Raw genomic sequence first — 13,108 nt, forward strand, 5'->3', positions numbered from 1 at the left:
GTTGAAGTTTTTTCTAGTTTAGATTTGATAGGGCACTTTAGAGGTCTTTGGCCTAGTCTTAGCGACTCCATAAATGAATATCAGAAAATTGGGAACCTCTTTTGGAAGATTATGCCTTGATTTACCCAAGTGCAAGAGGGTTCTTTATTGTAGTTTTTGAACATGGACATGATAGAACCAAAATTCTTTGTGATAACATTTGGAGTTGGGAGCAAATGTACTCCTTAATGTCGAAACCATGGCACCCTACTTTTTTGTCCTGCTACAGAAACTTTTGACTTGATTTCTCTATGGGTGCGGCAACTCCTAATCTTCCTCTACATTAGTGGTTTGATTCATGTCTAGAAGCTATTGAAAATTCTTTGGGAAGTCTTTTAATGATTGATGAAGGATCTTCCAAAATTCTCCATTCTACTTATGCATGCATTTTAGTGGAGATGGATATTTCTGATGGTCTTCCAGAAGAAATTATGCTTAAAACGACAAAAGGGTGTTGGACACAACCTGTAGATTATGAAGGGGTTCCTTTTCATTATAGGAGGTATTTTCAAATAGGGCATAGAGTTGATCATTACTATCAAAAGAAATTGATTAAGTCAGGCTCATGGTGGAAAGATGTAGCACACCATCATTATACAATGGAGAAGAAAGGGAAGCAATAAAAGAGTTTTTCTCAAGTTGTGTTGGATGCAGCTTCACAATAGAAATTTGAAACTCAACATCTAAATGCTCATTTGGTTATGAAGACAGCCACCACTACTATGGTGGAGAATGTGAGTAAGACCTCTGCTACACCAGAAGCTAAGGAAAAGAAAAGACTGGTTGGTTCTCGTGTAAAAGTGCAATATAAACTAGACAAAAATCTGCACCAACAAGATGGGGTTCATTTGGATAAATGTTGCCCTCACAATAAACTGTTGAAGCATAACGAGGGTTATTTGGATGAATGTTGCTACCCTCACAAAAACCAAATGGCATGGCATGAAGAGGTAGCTAGGTTGGAAGAGGGTTGGGAGATTTTGCTAGGGAGAAAAGGAAAATGTGACATGAAATCATTTGATATGGTTCAGAGATCTCAGAAGAAGGAAGGAGTTAAGGGTAATTTGTAATGGCTGCATTTGGTTTTGAAGTTCCAGATATTTACATGTTACTGGATCTTTTTTTATTTTTTATTTATTTTTCTTTATCTAGAAGATGGCTATCCTTATGTAGTCATCCTTGGTTCGGGCCAGGTTTTAACTTGACTAGATTAAAACAAGAATACATTGGTTATAATCATAGGATAAACTTAAAATTTATTTGCTTAAATAAGTAAATTAAGTGGCAAAACAAAGCATACAACATAAGCAAATTAAACTAGAAATCTCAATTAGGAAGATTTATCATTTAATGCTAATTAGGTATTACTTCTTGGTAAGTAAGCCTCTTATTACCCCAATACACAATTCACATGAGTAAAATAAAAGATTAGAAAAACTTTTATTAAACAAATTGTACACACTAGGATTATGATTAAACACAAAACTTAGCAAACTAATCTTTGCAGTTAGGTTAACCTAAGAGGGAGGTTGGTCAACTTAACTGTCATGGTTGGACAACCACGTTGTTGAAGATTGGCCATGACACCCCTTGCAAAAAAATGTTAGAACATTCAAAGATTAAAATTTAGAGACAAACATAGTTAAACATTCCAACAATTAATTTATCTAATATTTTTTTATAAAATTTATGTATAATTGAATTTAAGTTTTTAATAAATATATATAAATTTTAATTTTTTCAATTTTTTAAATTAAATAATTTTTAATTAGTAACTTGTTTAATAAGTATATTAATTAAATTATTAAGTTTAATTTTAAAATTCATAAATATGAATTATATATGAAAAAATAATATTCAATTAGATATTAAAGTCACTTTTAGTGCATTTTATATATATTATGTATCAACATGTAATCCAATCAAATGTATTTATCATTTATCTTATCTTCTTTATTTAAAATACTTCTACCTTAAGTACATTACTCACTTTTAAACTATTTAAAAAAAAATTATATTTCTAACTATTATTTTACTTAATTTATCATTTCTTTAATCACTAAAAATATATAAAGCTATTTTTAACAACATCATAATTATTTTTATTATCTAAATTTTATATATATATATATATATATATATATATATATATATATATATATATATATATATATATATATATATATATATATATATATATATATATAACTTCAAAATTTATTTCTTTTATTAAAAAAAAAAATTCTTTAAACTAACATATTATAATTTTCTCAAAATAAAAGTTTATTAATAATTACTTTTTTATTATCGATAAACAACTAAAGCCTAGATTAATTATAATTAATTATTTTTTTATGTGTTAAGCGAATTCAAACCGAAAACCTCCCACATGAGAGGCTCACAAGTTGTTGTGTTGTAGGCTCTTGCCTTATTAATAATTACTTTTACTTCCATGTTATTTTTAAAAATTATTAAGAATAATATGTTTAATTAATTAATTATATATAGATTGTAATTATTTAAGAAATTAAATATTAAAAATACTATTAAATTAAAAATATACATTTCTTGTATGGTGGGGCTAAAAATGTATTTTATTTTTAACGTTTAAAAGGTGACAAAATTGTATAGATTATGAAAAGATTAAAAACAAATCATAAACTTTAACTTCTTGTTTGATGAAAAAAGATGTGAAAACAACAATATTGACAGTAAGTACAACTATGGGTATGATGACATGGGATGACATGAGGCATCCAACCATGAATTTTGTGGCTGGATAACCGCTGTCCAAAAATGGTGTATAAAGAATGTTGTGCATGTCTATTTTTCAAACTTTGATTATATGGTTGAAATCAATTGCCACCAATAAGTTCATGTAGGTATAGTTAATATGCATTAGTTGTCAAAATAATTTAAAGGTTATTGTCACTTGTACCATAAGAATGTGCAATGGCTAAATGAATTATCTATGTATTGATTAATATATTATAGACATATAATAATTTTTTAATGAAAATAATATATAAATTTTAAAATTTATTTAAATATTCAATACATTTAAAAATAAATATACATTTTAAAATACTTTCATAATTATTAGTTTCAGAATTTTATGTTTATATTTTAGTTTATTATATATTTATTACATTTTTAAAGTGATCTTTATCTTAATTATTTCAACTGTAAAATTATATTCTATGTAGTCCATATAATTGTAATAATTTTTAATAATATCTAGCTTATATAATATCTCGATAAATTTGTACAGTATTGTAAGTAAAAATTTTACGGTTAATAGTTATAATGTCTTCATAGAATTATTGAAGTTATAATCAATGTATACATTTGTCTGTGCACAAAATTCCCATGAAATCCACAAATTGGACATTGGGCTCTTACATTCTAAAATCTGTCAAAAGAATCCCCAAAAATAGAAAAATAAAACCATTTAAACAAATTGAAAATAGCTTTTGATTCCATAATGTATAACTTTTTATCTTGAAATGTCCTTGTATATAGTTCTCGAAATTCAAAACTTTACTAAGATCGAATTTCTAGAAGGTTTATTGAATTGTAATCCATGTTCAGAGATATAAAATTATTAATTAGAAACCATAACACTTTATTGCTTATAATTAAAATTAGATGGAATAGTATAAAAGAAATAACAAGAACATTTTTATAAAGTTTCAACTATATGTTGTCTACTGACATAAATAACTCCACTAAATATAAATGAAGAAACAATTTCATTGATCAATAGTGTTACTTAAGAAATTCAAACAATTTCTTTGTTTACATAGAAATAAAAGAGAATAATTCATAGTATGTCATCCATATCCTTACAAATAGAAAAAGGCTTAAGCCATGCTACTGAGAATGAGTAACATCCAAAACATAAAATTCTTCATAGGGATCTTTTGGCTTAATAAATTTGAGATTGATGTTGTCAATATCCTCCCATAAGCCAACTTGGTCTTTGTTTATGAACTGATCAATCAATCCAAATGAAAGATGGTATCTAACATGGAGAAAATGCATCAAGAAATCCACATTCCTCCTTATGACAGGTTTTCACTTTTTAAATAATTTATGGTCTATACTGAATACAATAGGGAAAAGAGGAACGCTATTCCTACCCAACATATTAAGGTCATAGTTGCACAACCTAGGTATCATTCAATCTTCATTGATATAATTAACACCTTGTATAGATCTCCTAGATAGATGCTCTTAAAAAGTATCCTACAAAGAAGCTATATACCATATTTTTTATCCTCCACCATATGTACCATTGCAACAAACATTGATGGAATGTCAGAAGGAACTCTATACCGGTCTGGATAAAAAAATGAATTCCTTTCCTAGTATTCTATATACCACTCTAACGATTAGAAAGTAAGTAGAGAACAACATACCTTTGATTATAATTCCAATTATAGGCCCATCAAATGCATCTTGTAACATAGGTTCACAAAGCTTAATAATAGTCTCCATACTTAGGCCTATAATAAACTATTTGCTTGAGCTCTCTTTATATAGAAAGCCTGACTAAGTTGGAAAATGGAATGGTGCAAAAGAAAATCGAAAGGACTAAATGCAAAAATATTATCTTGCCTTTAGTAATAAAATAATCTTATTTTATCAATCATAATAAAATAAAATTAAGAAGCTATAAGGTTAGCTGATGTGTTAGCCGAGTGCTCTAAAAAGACTCAAAACACCATTTTTTTTTGAAAGAAACTATGTGAAAGTGGTCTTAATGAGAGAGGAGGATCTTAGACAAGGAAGCATTTCATTTTTGGTGTATATCAAGGGTTATCACTCTTAGGATACGCCAACAAAAGGGAATGTTTCTGATATAAGACGAGAAAAAGTATAAATGGCCATTTCAACCACCATGTATGGATAAAATAGAGAAAACACCATTGATCTACGAGACACCGATTGAGATAGTCTTTAACAAGGAAAAGATCTAACTTAAGGAAAATTGATACCAACATGACCATGCACAAAATATTACCTCCATCAACATTTGAGATCAAATGAAAAAGGATAGTAAAGTGTTTATGAATAACTTAAACACGGAAGTCACATATTTATAGACCTACCAATCCTATACACGAGAGAAAAAACTAAGAGGAATCAAGGAAGATAAGCCAAGGGGGAATCATTATGTTTGACAGTATGACTCTTAAGCATACAATATCACTAGAATCTAGAGTCCTTAACAATAATTCCCAAAACTCTGAATTTGGTCTTTAAATAAAGGATTAAAACGCCATACTAACATACCCTAATCATGTAGATCATAATGATTATAGGGAATATGCAGATAGAAGAACAAAAATTATTGTTTTGACCAAAGCCTTCATCCTAGGAAATTGTAACTAGATAGAGTAAATAGAAAAATCTACTAATGTGAGAAAGCTCAGGAAAAGGTGAAAACAATGGAATCTATTATAATGGAAAGGATAAGAAGATAAAAATCTATAGCTAACTTAAATGTTCTAATGAAAATAGGTCTAAATCCTTCTAAAATAGCCAGATATTGAATTTAGAAACATCATAGTTATCTTGATTGCATTTAAGAAGAGGTAATTCAAACAATCCAAGCCAAATTTTGTGGGATAAGATAAAGCAAAGAGTTATTAATTAGGATTAAGAACCTTGCCATTAAATGCCAACATCACTATATTGTACCATAAAAAATAAAGCTTAAACTTGTAACCTAGGAAAATTCCATATTCAAGAGGTGAGATAGAGTAGCAAAATTGATTACTAGATTAAATTTTTTTTTATACACATTAACATTTTGTAAAATGTCATACTAAAACCTACCAATTTTTTTTGAATTCATACTTTTCAAATACATTTCTTCTACGATATCCATAATTGCCAAAATCCAAATTTGATAAAAGGAATTTATACTGAAACTAATTTATTATTCTACTTAAAAAGTGTTAAATTTAAAGATAAATCGATTTTTAGGTCAATTAACAATGAATAAAATAATGGAAAAAAACTAAAATACATATCTATGAAACCTTCAGATTCACTCGTGCACAATATGCCAAAACCTAAACCATGCTCTAAGATAATAAAAGAGTTAACCAACTAAAGTTACTTTAGACATTTCCATATTAAAGTATCAAAATAGTAATTATATAATGTCAACTTTAGCAAAGAAACGAAGCCTAGAATAGTAGGTTTCAACTCACAAATTATAACTAGATACTAAAAACTATTTTACGACGACACATATAAATCTTGGATATGGTAATACTAAGCCTGGCAAAATCTAAACTCAAAATCTATCCCAAATACTACTATACTAGGTTGCCTAAGAAAACTAAGAAACTAAGATGTACATCACTTGATAAGAAATTGGCAGTAAAGCTTTTATATCTCTGATCAACAGATGACAATTAGTTCATCATTAGAATCATCATCATATTCTGAATTACCAATTCATATTGTAGTTGCTACTTCCCTTTGCTTCTTTGGGTTTTGGATCTCTTCATTTTAGGAGAATGAATTTGAAGTTGTTATGGTCATCTTCATTGTTAATTGGGTAGATCTCTATTTTAACTTTTTTGAATAATGGAATAAGCCACTGGTTGTTTTTCTTCTTAATTACATTACACCATTTAAGCAAGAACTGAACATTAGCCTCCATTCCTAGCCATATTGTTTCAAATAATATAGGGTCCCTGATGGACAAAATGGGATGTTTGGGAAAATTTCAAGTTTGAGGCTACCAAATGACCAATCCATATATGCCTCTAAGTATGGTATATCCATTTGAATATTGATGTTGCAAACTATGTGGTGGAGACCCTTCATCTAAGTTGGATAACAAAGAAATTCAAAGATTCTCACCATTTTCGATTGATTAACCCCACCACGCATGAAACATACATTGAAACACCCTATGATCTTGCTATTAGTTCTCTGGGTATGGCTATAGTTAAAATGTTTTTCTTTATCACCCTACTCAATGCCAACCATACCATATCATCTGAGACTTGTATAATTCTTCCCCTTCTTTTAGGTTTAACCAATCCAAGAAATGTCATTGTTCTATTTTCATATCAGTGGAATAAGATAATTGCAATTTCCACCAGAGACAACTAGAGAGGGAATCAACATTCACCAATTTTAGTAAATAACTAATGGTAGAAAGAGCTATGATATGAAGAAAGTGAGAAGCATCTCAAAAGTTTTAGACAAATATTATTTAGTAGTGATAAATCCAAGCCTAAAGGTAAAAGGGGTTGATTAATAATGAAGGTAGAATTATTACTCTAAAATTTGAAATGCCTCTTGAAGACATTATGAGAAAAGTGCCTAAAGGATCTTAAGACCACAAATAATGATATAAAATAATACAAAGGAAGATTAAAATAATCACTCGCCTATGAGACATCTATTAGGCCAAGAACTAGACGGAGCTAGTAGGATATGGAGCTTAAATTTTTACAAGTATAGAACTAGGCCTTTAATTGTTATAAATATAATAAATCATAAAGATCCTCATGTTGGCATTAAGTTATGTTTGTCATTAGTGACAACAATTATTCATAATTTTGTATGGTTATCGAGTTCATCATTCAGTCTCCAGTGTTTACCGAGCATTCAATGGTTGCCAAGTGAGTTCATCAATTCAATAGTTCACACCGAGCATTTCAGAGGTTACCAAGTGAAAACAGGTAGTGTGAAGTCTAGTAGTTATCACTGAGCAGTCAGTGGTTACTGAGCTTCTCAGTGTCTACCGAGTCATCAGTTTCTGTGATGTGAAGCTAGTGTTAACTGAGTGATGGGATGAGTATTGTTTACTGAGTGCAAGCAAGGTAAACATGGTATTCAGTTTCTACCGAGTGACACTATATCTATTGAGCCTCCAATGTTCATCAAGTTTGAAAGCTACATTGAGTGATTAGTATGGACCGAGCCAATACTTCTACCAAATGCATGACAATGCCAAGTAGTGCAATGGACGCTGAGTATTAGAAGGTCACCAAGTCCGCTTACTGAACCCGAGTTTCTTCATTTGGGCTGACTCAATAATATTTGTGTTAACTTGTGTTTTAACCGACCTTGTAATTATGAGAATTGGGATGGTATATATGTAATGTATTGTATCATACCCAAACATGATGAAGAAGTAATGTTTATGAGAAGAGTGAATGCGAATGTAAATAAACAATAGAGAAAGTTATTCAGCAAGGTCAAATCAAGAGCAGTAAAGTTTTATCCATCACAAGAGGTGATCAACATTTCAAGGATCTAATCAAAAATTTAGTTGTAAGTCAGATCTACTGTTTCATCCTAATAGGTGAATTGGATTCAAATCCTTTAATAGGGTAGACTTAACAGTCTTTTCTTTAAACCTCTTAACAGAGTGCATACTTCATTGTATGTTTGTAAAACCTCTAACAAAGTGGACCTAGCAGTCCTAATTGATCCTAATAGGGTAGATATCAGAAGTGATCATTGTAAGCTTTAATAGGCCAACTTTATACTGCAGTATTGAAGTTTTGTGGGTATCATCCCCACCCCAATTTTACTTTCTATTTGTAAGGTTTATGGGTCACCAAATATTGTGTTCATGTGCCATGAATGTTTATCTTTCAGTTTCTCATGTATGCAGTAGATTAGATGAATTAATGGTGAATGGATTATGTTGATCAAGTGCTGAATTTGTTAAAAGTTTTGAGGTTACTGATTCACCCCTCCCCTCTCAATAACCTAGCTAGTCTTGATTATTTCCAACAATTGCTATCAGAGCTTTGTGGTTCTCAAGATAAAGTTTGACAGCTTGAGTAAAGATCAAGGATAATGGAGATATTCAAACTTGACAAAGCTATTGACAATGAGAAGCTAGATTTGGAAATGGCCATAGCTCAACTCAAGGAAGCAAAAAAGCATCTTTCCAATTGCTAAAAAGAAGGAAGGAACTTGCAAAATAGATGAATGACCACCAATATGTTGAAGAAAAGATTGAAGACTTTTTCCCCTCAAGCAATTTAGATGAAGCAAATGATGCAATCAAAGAACTCCTAGAAAAGAATGGCTCCCTGCAAGAAGAGGTAAGAAAATTGAAAAGAGAACAAGAAATTCAGTCAATAAGATTGTGTGAAATTTTGGAATAGAGAAATAAGGCAAATGAAGACTTGGAGGCAAGAAATAGTGAAACTCAAAATCAATCCCTTCAGTAAGAAAGTCTTATCAATCAGCTCTCCAATACAAATGAGGAAATCATGAGTTTGAGATCTGAAAATGAAAGGTTAAGGAATGATTTAAGCATTGAAAGGCAAATCAATGAAAGATTGAAGGTTGATCTAAACTCTAAAAAGAAATTCAATGAAAGGATAATGAAATCCCAAACAGACAAGGATCAATTGAATTAGCAAAGTGAGTAGAATCTTTATAGGCAAAAAGGGCAAAGCGAGACTTGGATACAAAGAAGAAGGTGAATCCTCCAAACACAGTGCACAAAGGAATCAAAGAACAACTTGCAATCTTTGTGGTAAGATAGGTCACACATCAAACAAATGTTAGAGCAATGGAAAGACAAAATTCAATGAAAAATGCTATAATTGTAGTCAGCATGGTTATAAAGCTAATGAATGCAAGGAAAAACCAAAGTTTGAAGGTAAATGTCACAAATGCAAGAAACGAGGTCACAAGGCATCTGAATGCAGATCAAAACCATTCAATCCACTTGAACAACTTGTAAAGGCAATATTTGGTTGGGACTACAATACTTGGTGTAGATGTCATTACTGTGGAGAATATGGACACATTGGCATAAACTATGAAAGGCATCACTTGAGAAGAAAGGATACTACAATAAGATGTTACACATGCATTGAACTTGGTCATATAGCTAAGAATTGCATGAATATAGGTAGAATTGGAGATGAAAAGAAAACTAAAGCTGATAACATCAAGAAGCAGATGAGACAACAATGGATTCCTAAATCTATCGAGCAAGCCAGTTCAAATGATGGTCATGTCACTCAAGAAGTGGATGACTCCACCATTTCCAATTAAGTTCGCAAGGAAGAAATTGAACTATATTTACAAGTCACATGTTAAACAGTTCCAATGGAAGAAAGCAAAAGATTCAAATCAGTATTTTAGATACAGAGTGATCACAGAAGTTTAACATTAATATTCATCGAGCAAGGCTAGATCATACAGAGTGAGGTCGGGAGTAAAAAAGTTTTGTTTGATCGCCGAGTTACAAGGTTCTACTAAGTAATCTACACAGATAGTGGATGACAACCTGTCAAGCACATGTCATTATGACTCTCATCGTACCAAGCATTAATGGATATTTTTCATCAAAAAGGTAGAATTTTAACTTCATTTTCATTGCAAATTCAGTATATCCAGACAGAGGTATTTGCAGAGCATTCAAGCGATCTTGTGTAGAGTTTGCAGCAAAATTTTCGAAGAAGTTTTTCTCATCTTATCGAGCAATCATGGTATCCACTAGTAGAAACAAGACAAAGAAAGGATTAGAGATGTTGGTGCGTGGTGTCAAATGGAAGGCCTCGAATTTCAAATTGGTACCAACAATTGCTGAATCACTCGACCCCAATGGAGCTCAATCACAAATTCCACAAAAGGTACTCCTTATAAACAATATTCGTACTCATTTCAAATGTGCTGTGCAAGAAATTGGAACCCTAGAAATGGATAGTTCCCTAGGAGAACTGTGTGTGGATGGAACCCTCAAACCTGACCATAATCATCTAGAGGAGAAAGGCTTGACCCACATTCCGCATCTGCCAAGAAACTTCCAAATCAAATGGATTAGGTATATTTTGAGCCGTGTGCATAATGGTCAGTTATGGTTAGAGTAGCTAGTCTTGATAACGAAGAAAATGATTCACAGAATCATGGGTCTCCCTATGCTCAATAAGGTCAAAGTTACCAAAACCCTAGGTTGGGATGAGCTTCAAAAGAAAACCCTAGTTGAGTGGGACGATAGAGGATTAAAAATCAGCAATGTATTTGATGTGGAACTTAGGTTTGGTATTCATATTATTGCACATAAGATAGATAGCTCTAATCAACTAAATAGTGTGTCATGTGAGGTTGTGGACTTAGATTACAAGGTAGTAAAGAAGAATTTGGAATTTGATTCGTCAAATTTAATGTTGAAACAGTTGAACAAGAACATGGAAAGTATAAGGACCTCAAAGAATAATCTGTGTAAATTTGGTTCTTTGTTAACTTGTTTATTCTTTTATGTTCAAAAGTTTTTCCCTTCCAAAAGATTAGTGGTATGGAGAAAGGACACTCTAGTTTTATACCAAATTAATGAGTTCATTATAGAAATGGGTGAGAATTTTGACACTATAATGGACAACTATTTTGAAGTCTTTAAGGAGAAGATGCATAATAGGTTCTGGATTCCACCAAAATTAGTTGAAGACTACAAGGATGATGTTTGTTTTATGGTTGACTATGACAGAGTGTACATTCAGGTAGTTACGCCCAAAATTGTATGGGTGAAGCCTCTTCCTTATGAGGTTAATATTGATGAAACCAAGGAGATAATTGAAGCCCTAGTGAACGAGCTTGTAGATGCAAAGTTACCTATCTTTGGAACATATGACGAAGCCAAAGCCAGAATAGAGCTAGAAATTAAGCTTCCATAGGCAGTAAGTAAAGATAAGAGGAAGATAGCAAAGTTGAAAACAACAAATGCTCCTCTTATGCTTATCGAGGGCAAAGGAGAAGATGAAGAATCTGAGGATGAAGAGCAGGAATCAAAAAAGGAGAAAGAGCCTATGAAAAAGAAAGGCAGGGTGATTATCACCAAGCCACCTAAGGCCTCAACAACTGTGTTTACCAGGAGATCCAAGAGGAAAGAAGGTAAAGATAGCAATGAAGTTTTATTTAACAAACCCCCTCCCACATTTCAGGAAAGACTCAAATAGTTAAGAGAAGGTGCTGGAATCAATAACTTCGAAGCACTCAAATATGAAACCAGAACTCCAACATAATAGAAAGAGGTTGAAGATCTGATCATGGACAAGTTAGGAAAATGGAAATTCTCTCATGATCAGTTTGCTTCACAAATCCTTACAGTTTTGTTAGACAAGGTCAAGGTTAGATGGGATAACACCATTCAAACTCTTAAGAATATTTTTGCTCAAACTCTAAAACAATTGGTGCCTAACTTGACAGATGCAGAGGTGAATAAAACAATGAAAGAAAATGAAAGCAAAATGACTCTAAAGTTCAATACTCGTCTTGTTTTAATAAAAGATGTTGAATATGTCGTAAAGAATGCTACAAATATGAGGAAAAATGTTTATCATTTGCACAAGCCAAGTGAGGATCCAATGGAAATCAATGATGATGATAGTGATAAGGATGAAGAAGATAATACACCTTGTGTCATTATTGATGCTCAAGATTATTAGGAATTGATGAAGGATGGTGAAGAAGAGAAAGAGGAAGAAGGTGAAGAGGAAGATAGGGAAGAAGGTGAAGAAAATGATCCAGTTAGGATAGCTGCACAAGTTATAGCTTCCCTTCCTCACTCTCCACCAAAAATTGCTACATCAACTAGCACAGAGACAACTTCAAAAAGTGTGATTGTAACCATAATAGATACATCATTTTCTCAATCACTCTTTTCTCCCTCTCAGCTCCAGGTATCACTAATGGAAGTGTCTACCACTTCATCCACCGAGCTGTAACCCTCCTCTTCTTCAGCTCCCGAGTTAGGGACATCAACAGTATGTACAACATCTAGTTCTACAATTTTGTCTACTTCAATATGGCATGTTCCTATAAGTATTCCTATTGCATGTACTTCAGTAAGTGTTCCACCTATAATTACTTCAATTTTGGGTAGCACATCGATTTTGAATTCTTTTAGCACTCCAGTCAATATTTCATTAGTAGGCCCCATTCATGTTTTTACTGCAAGTCCTACTATTTCTACCATTGTTTCTATCTCAAAGTCCAAATTAGTAATGTCAGAAGTTGAACCAAGGACACCACTTAAACTTCTGATTACTGGAAAAGAAATTGA

This window comes from Cupressus sempervirens, chromosome 10, assembly GCF_028749045.1.
Source record: "Cupressus sempervirens isolate cs-2001-9-10 chromosome 10, ASM2874904v1, whole genome shotgun sequence".
Lineage (NCBI taxonomy): Eukaryota > Viridiplantae > Streptophyta > Pinopsida > Cupressales > Cupressaceae > Cupressus > Cupressus sempervirens.